Consider the following 6,936-nt stretch of genomic DNA (forward strand, 5'->3'; position numbering starts at 1 on the left):
TATGTTAACAAACTCGAAACCCTACAAAAATTGAAGGAAAACACTGGGAACCAAATAACTGAGTTACATCACAATCCAGATATTCTGCAATCTGTCATGAATAATGTTTTGGAAAGATCACAAATAAGCGAAGCTGAAAATTATCAACATTTAAAAGACATTTTTCATAAATAAAGATTGTTTGAATTTTGCATTTTTCTAATTTCTCAATGTCTTTCTTAGTCGGATTAGTTAAAATTGCAGAAAGATATCATGAGGAATCTATTTAAGTTCAAAACCGTTCAGTGAATTTTTGAACATATTGTATATAGTTTTAAAAAATAATTCCTACGTCTTCAAAACACTGATGCCATCTCTCTATATGGTATCTGTTGAGGCAATTATCCCTGTCTTATAAAAGGCCGCTCTTAAAAGTAGTATCCGACCTTAATTTCCGGTGTGTGCTAGGACACTACTTCCAGAAAAAAATCAAGATGTCTTCCAATAATTACTTTACCGAAACCAATATTAACGGTAAATAAACATGTTTATATTTATATTAAATTAGCCTGGGTGCCTGGCGTTTCCCAGGTGTTTGTAGGTGTGTGTTGAGCAAAATAAAAAAGTTGTAGCAGGCAGGTTCGAACCCGTAACGCGAAGGCAGAAAAGAAAGTTGAGGTGTGTGAAAGGGTGTTGGGTGAGCAAGAAAAAAAATAGAAAAAAAGGGAAAATTGCAAGCGCAAAAAAAGTGGTAGTAGGCAGGCAGGCAGGCTCGAACCCGTACCGCAAAGAAGGAAAAGAAAGTAAAAAATGCGGTAGCTGTTGCGCCCATCGCAAAACCGGCAGTGACATAGGTTTAAATTAAGACTAGACAATTAAAAAGAGGCAATGACTTTCGAAAATATCGACGAAAAAAAAAATGACCTCTTCCTGTAGAAAAGTGCCCAGTTGAGGGTGAAAGAATGAATGTTTTTGGCCAATTTTTTGATAGTTGTCGTCCGAAGGGCCCTGCAACACAATGATATCAATTTCGTGACAATCCGTCGCGTATGTTGCAATTTTTTTGCGAGATATACATACATACATTTTAAACATACAGGTGAGATTTATATTATTTAATATTACACTTTTTAACACAAATAAAAATAGACAAAATAAATTGAGATTTATTAATTTCCTAACTGTGTTTCGTTTGTAAATAATTCATGTCACTAACAGTAAGGTTTACTCCTTATGGTATTATTATAATATAGCTTCTTAAATAAAACAATAAATTCTACGTCTTTGAAATACTGATACCATATCTTTATGTGATGTTTGCTGGAAGAAATCAAATGTTTCCTATATTAATAATTATTAATAGCATTGCACTTACTGCCGTCGTTTCGGCTAAACTAAAGCTCTTGAACTTTGAAAAAGAATTCTTGCATTTTACGCGGTGTAATCAATGTGGCTGGATCCCGTTTGTTCCTGTTTCTTTAGAAGTGTAAAGGCAGATTATTCTTTTTTGTGTGTGTGTGTGGGCGGAGGAGGTGGGTGAGAGTCGGAGTTTTTCATTTTATTTTTTTTCTTTTTGTTCCGTCTTTTGAAGAATCTCGAAAGTGGAAACATCAGAAGAGGCTTCGCAATGGAAAGGTGAATCTTTGGCGCTTGTCTTTGAATCGCTTGTATTTTATGGTTGAGTCGTTTTGATGTCGAAAATTTAAAAAATTCAATTCCACGCAGATCAAAGATGGCGGCCCCTTTTTATTCGAGTCGAGAGAGAGAAAAGATGGCATTGCGGGAAAGAAGAAGGAAGAAGAAGAAGAAGGAAGAAGAAGAAGAAGAAGAAGAAGAAGAAATCACATAATTTTGAATTTTTATCTTTGAAAAGAAAAGAAAAATCTTCCTCTTTTCTTCTGTATTTTATTTTTTTTGTACAATCTGGTAGCTGATGAAAATAAATATATTTTGAATTTAAGATTTAACTGTGTATCTCTGTGAAAGGTTTTTTCCGTCTATCGAAAAGTCATTAAGTCCGTCTGTAATTCTCCAGTTTAAAGCACCATTCACAAATATCCAAGCAAGAAAGTCATATCCCTGTTCCATCTTTCCAGGATCATGTTTGGAATAGCATTTTTAAATAAACGAGCAGGACCTGTGGAAATTTCACGGCGAACTTTTTCATATGTGATAAATTGATGTTGGCATTCTGTGGATGTTCAGCGTAAATAGACACGCCCTGATATTATTGTAGCTCTTTTGTTAAAACTACAACATTATTTATCTAAGCTAGTAGGTAAGCCCGGCGTAGCCTTGTCGTAAAATTCGCTTACATATGATATTTTAATTTTTGCAGATTCCATATATAATTATCATAGAAACAATTTTCTATAAATATATCCATATGACTTTGGGTGCATCAGCTTGAATCGAAATCGAAACCAAAACTTATAAAGAATTCTTAGTAAAATTATTAATAAAAATCAGAGGTGACTTGATTGACATCATTAATAATCGAAACCGAAACCAGAAATTATGAAGAATTCTTGGTAAAATTATTTATTACATAAAAATGGAAGCCCATAACAATTAAACGACAGTCACTCAAAAGAAAAAACTGTAAGCGTGAAACAAAATAACACACACGCTATCGTCTTAACATATCGACTAGCTGGGCATATGGAAATTCCTCAGCGGCATCGTTCCTATGTATTATATTATTGCTGGGCCTTCTGCAGACCTCGTGATAATAATGCAACCCTTTGTTAAAACTGTAAACATATTTATCTAAATAATCTTGTTAATATAGTGTCAAAATATATCTGGTTATTGCGGTTTATCTCCTACATCCTTATAAGAATCTGTGGCATATTTTCATTCTCTGGACGTCCGGCGCGAACGAAAACCTCACGGTATTATTATACTAGTTTTAAACAGTGTCGATACTTCCCTTAGATACTAGCCAGGAGGCTAAGAAGCTATATTTTAGTTTCACTAACGACTCTAAACAGACACCATTTATTTATTTTTTTACATTGCTTCTTCGGTGATCGGCCGATACTATTTATTAAAATGAAGAATAGAATGTTATAACATGCTACACACATTAAATTAGCGCATCTATATACTAATTTAATGTTTGTAGTATGTAGGTACGGGCAGAATGAATGCCGATGCTCATAGTGTATAAACATTTTGACTCCACTTTTTACTTAAAAATTCACCAAAAATCAGGAAATTAATTGTATTATTTTGTTTAAACAAAACATACCTTCACTAAAGTTATGCCATTCTGGTATTATTAATAGTGTTTTTACATGAATTTCATTTGGTCTGTCATTCTAATATTATTAATAGTGTTTTTACATGAATTTCATTTGGTCTGTCATTCTGATGTTATTAATAGTGTTTTTACATGAATTTCATTTGGTCTGTCATTCTGATATTATTAATAGTGTTTTTACATGAATTTCATTTGGTCTGTCATTCTGATATTATTAATAGTGTTTTTACATGAATTTCATTTGGTCTGTCATTCTGATATTATTAATAGTGTTTTTACATGAATTTCATTTGGTCTGTCATTCTGATATCATTAATAGTGTTTTTACATGAATTTCATTTGGTCTGTCATTCTGGTATTATTAATAGTGTTTTTACATGAATTTCATTTGGTCTGTCATTCTGATATTATTAATAGTGTTTTTACATGAATTTAATTTGGTCTGTCATTCTGATATTATTAATAGTGTTTTTACATGAATTTCATTTGGTCTGTCATTCTGGTATTATTAATAGTGTTTTTACATGAATTTCATTTGGTCTGTCATTCGTGTATTATTAATAGTGTTTTTACATGAATTTTATTTGGTCTGTCATTCTGGTATTATTAATAGTGTTTTTACATGAATTTCATTTGGTCTGTCATTCTGATATTATTAATAGTGTTTTTACATGAATTTCATTTGGTCTGTCATTCTAATATTATTAATAGTGTTTTTACATGAATTTCATTTGGTCTGTCATTCTGGTATTATTAATAGTGTTTTTACATGAATTTCATTTGATCTGTCATTCTGATATTATTAATAGTGTTTTTACATGAATTTCATTTGGTCTGTCATTCTGGTATTATTAATAGTGTTTTTACATGAATTTCATTTGGTCTGTCATTCTGATGTTATTAATAGTGTTTTTACATGAATTTCATTTGGTCTGTCATTCTGGTATTATTAATAGTGTTTTTACATGAATTTCATTTGGTCTGTCATTCTGGTATTATTAATAGTGTTTTTACATGAATTTCATTTGGTCTGTCATTCTGATATTATTAATAGTGTTTTTACATGAATTTCATTTGGTCTGTCATTCTGATATTATTAATAGTGTTTTTACATGAATTTCATTTGGTCTGTCATTCTGGTATTATTAATAGTGTTTTTACATGAATTTCATTTGGTCTGTCATTCTGGTATTATTAATAGTGTTTTTACTTGAATTTCATTTGGTCTGTCATTCTGATATTATTAATAGTGTATTTACATGAATTTCATTTGGTCTGTCATTCTGGTATTATAATCGTGTTTTTACAGAAATTCTGTAGATATGTTATGCTTTATATTTATTACAGATTTCATAGATGGATTTTATATGATCTGTCATTCCCAGATTATAACTAATATTTTTACATGAATTTTATTTATTCTGTCATACTTATATTCATAATAGCTAGATGGATTTATATTTAGTCTCATATACTTGATAGCACAATCACATGATTTTTTTAATCTATCAAGCTTAGGTTTTAAATAGATTTTAAGGTGATCATTATATGGTGTGTCAGTCTTATAGTTTTAATAGTATACTTACATGGACTTTTTTTTTACACGGTGGTCACCAATTATCAAAGCTCGGAAGCCACTCAGGGATAAGTGTTATTGCAAGAACAGTACATTAGTGTGCAGATTTAATGAAGTGTTTACTTAAGAGGGCGGTTCATTAGGAATTTGTTAACGTTGGACTTGAAGACATCAAAGTTGTAGTCAGGTGGGAAGCAGGCAGACGAAACAGAGTTCCACAGGCGTGCAGTTCTAAGAAAGAAGCTTTGTTCATGGAATCTACGTTTTGATTTAGACACAGATAAAGAGTGGGGGAAATTTTTCACAGTGGATTCAGCTAGACGAGTGTTTTTCGTGAAGGATTGGCGAGGGGGGACCAGAGATTGGAGTTCTGACGAGCACCTGCCATGGAAATAACGATTTTCATTGGTCTCTTGTGCTTATATTTATATTAATACTAGAGGGGGTACCTGTCGTTGCCCGGGTCATTGGAAGTATGTGTGTAAGGGGGGGGGTAAAGCAAAGAATAAGCGAAGTGATAACCTTGTTTAAGTATTTAAAAAAAACGATGTTAAACTTCTTTAAAAAATCGGCAAAACCAAACCAAACAAAACAAAACAGCGAACAAATGTAAAACTTCTCTAAAAAAGAAGTCGAAATAACAAAAAGCAAAAATAAGGGGGAAAAATGATGAACGTGTTCTAAAAAACAAAAACAAAAAAAAAATACAGCCAAAAAGAAAAAGATGGCATAAATAACACTTCGGTTCGGTTAAGTCCATGGTGCGTTTCACACAGCAGACAGCATAGAATGAAAGGAACCTTAAAATTATATTCCAGTTTATTTAAGCAACTACAAAACGAAATAAAGCGAGAAAATGGCATAAATAACCCTTCGATTCGGTTTAGTCCATGGTGCGTTTCACCCAGTAGAAAGCAGAGAACGAAAAGGAACGTTAAAATTCCATTCCATGTTTTTTTAAGCGACTACGAAATAAAGAAACTCAAACCAGTGTCCCTTGTGAACGATCCCGGAAACAGTGTAAGTGGGTGCGGGGGAATGAGGAATAAATTAGAGAGAAAATATTTTACTACTTCCATTGATTTTAACCGATTGTTGCAGTTAACTCTAAGCAGAAAAATATAAGGAAGCTACGATTATCGAGGAAGTGGAGAGGTAATATGCCTACAACACACCTCAGATATTGTGTTGTAGTTTGTGTATATTACATTCGCATGAAATGTGTTGATTTTTAATCCTATTAATGTGAAAACCATAGGGGGAAAATGAGTTCATTTTATATAGAGAAAGATTAATAATATAAGGATAACAGACCATATTAAAAACTACCTAAAAACTATTTTATAGCGTTTTAGATTTTTTTATATGGTCTATGATTTTGATATTAATAGAAGAATATTTAAAAATTTTCGTTGATCTGCCATGCTTATATTTAAAATAATGTTTTAAATAAATTTAATATGGTCTGCCATTCTTATAATATTAATAGTAAGTTTACATAAGTTTTCTTAGGTCGTTCATGCTTGTATTTTAAGTATAATTTTTACTTTAACTTAATTCAGACTATCTAACTTATTACCTGAAAGTACTTCGTTCAAACTCCTCGGCTTAACATTCACGGGGAATATGAGATGGAACAAATATATTGAGGGCCCTGCTATGGCTGCTGCAAAGAAGGTGGGCTCCCTCTACTCTGCTAGAAAGTTACTTACGCCTGAGAGTACCCTGCATTTCTACAAGGCCCCCATTCACCCATTTGTGGAGCACTTTTCGGATGGTGTTACTAGTCTCTCCATGTTAAACAGAGTTCAGAAGAGAGTCGCCAACCCAATAAGTCTTGCACCATCATCGACGAAATGTTGCATCCCTCTGTATTTTAATGGTAGATGCTCTGACAAACTATAAGCCCTGGTGCTCCCTCGACGGAAATACATCCGACAAACCCAACAAGAAACAAAGTCCCACGCCTACACAATAGAAATCTCTAGATGTAAAAAAAAACGAAAACACTAATAGTTCCTTTCCTAGGACTGTTAGACTTTGGAATTCCCTTCCAGGTTCCTGTTTCCCTGACTTTTCTGACATGCAAAAGTTTAAGTGTAATGTAAACAGACAT

The sequence above is a fragment of the Euprymna scolopes genome, chromosome 35 (genome assembly GCF_053919585.1).
Source record: "Euprymna scolopes isolate OS-2025 chromosome 35, ASM5391958v1, whole genome shotgun sequence".
Lineage (NCBI taxonomy): Eukaryota > Metazoa > Mollusca > Cephalopoda > Sepiida > Sepiolidae > Euprymna > Euprymna scolopes.